The sequence below is a fragment of the Propithecus coquereli genome, unplaced genomic scaffold (genome assembly GCF_000956105.1).
Source record: "Propithecus coquereli isolate 6110/MARCELLA unplaced genomic scaffold, Pcoq_1.0 Scaffold164, whole genome shotgun sequence".
Lineage (NCBI taxonomy): Eukaryota > Metazoa > Chordata > Mammalia > Primates > Indriidae > Propithecus > Propithecus coquereli.
In genome coordinates this window covers 175,615-176,524 of record NW_012140969.1, presented here as the reverse complement: position 1 = coordinate 176,524, position 910 = coordinate 175,615, and positions in this window count along the sequence as shown.

Below are 910 nucleotides of genomic sequence, written 5' to 3'. Positions count from 1 at the left end.
GTATCCCCAGACATTCCACCTTTCCTGCAAGCTCCCAGGGCATTGCAGTGCAGCCGTTTCTTGGACTCCACTTTGAGTAGCATTGTCTGTAGCTTTGCAGACGTTTGGAAGATGAAAGGAAACTGTCCCCAAATAGAGACAAAACTAAAGAGTTGACTTATTTTGTTTTTAAATTACTTTAAAAAGAACTTCAAAATGTTAAAATACAAAACATTTCAGGCTTATAAAAATTGCACACGGACACAGAGTTTATTGTAGATTCTCTTCAATGTGGCAGTTCGATAAAGTCACCGGGGACACTAAATGAGCAAATACCGAACCGCTCCGAGGGGAAGTACAGAGTTAGGTTCCCGTGAGCCTCTGATTATGACATTTTCATCAACCCGTCCATGCGTAACCTTGTGTTATGTGTGTTTGTTGCATAAATAACAAGTATAGTGCTGTTGGCGGTAAGTTGTAATGTATACAATACATCCTCACATATCCTCAGAAACATACGTAAGACGCCTCATTTAACACACATTGTTGATCCATTCACATTGAACTTACAGCCCAAGGCACTACAATTCATGCCTGAAAGAAGCTTATCTGACACACGTATTTTCTCCATAGAGCATAGCATGGTTTTCTCGTACTTGGGAATACAAGACAGCACTTCAACACTATGCTTGGAGGCCCTTTTCAACAGCAAAACCACCAGCAGAAAGCACACAAATGTGAAGCACCTGGCAGTAAATAGATCATGGAGCAGACATTTATTTACAGTATGGTGAAGGCTGAAACAAGGAGAGTGTCACCTTGTTTGACTTCAACTGGGAGGACGTATGTATGGCTACTCAAAGATTTTGCCACTCTGCAGGTTTGCAAATGACTGCAAAAGTCCCACCAGCATTGATTTTTTAATATATAT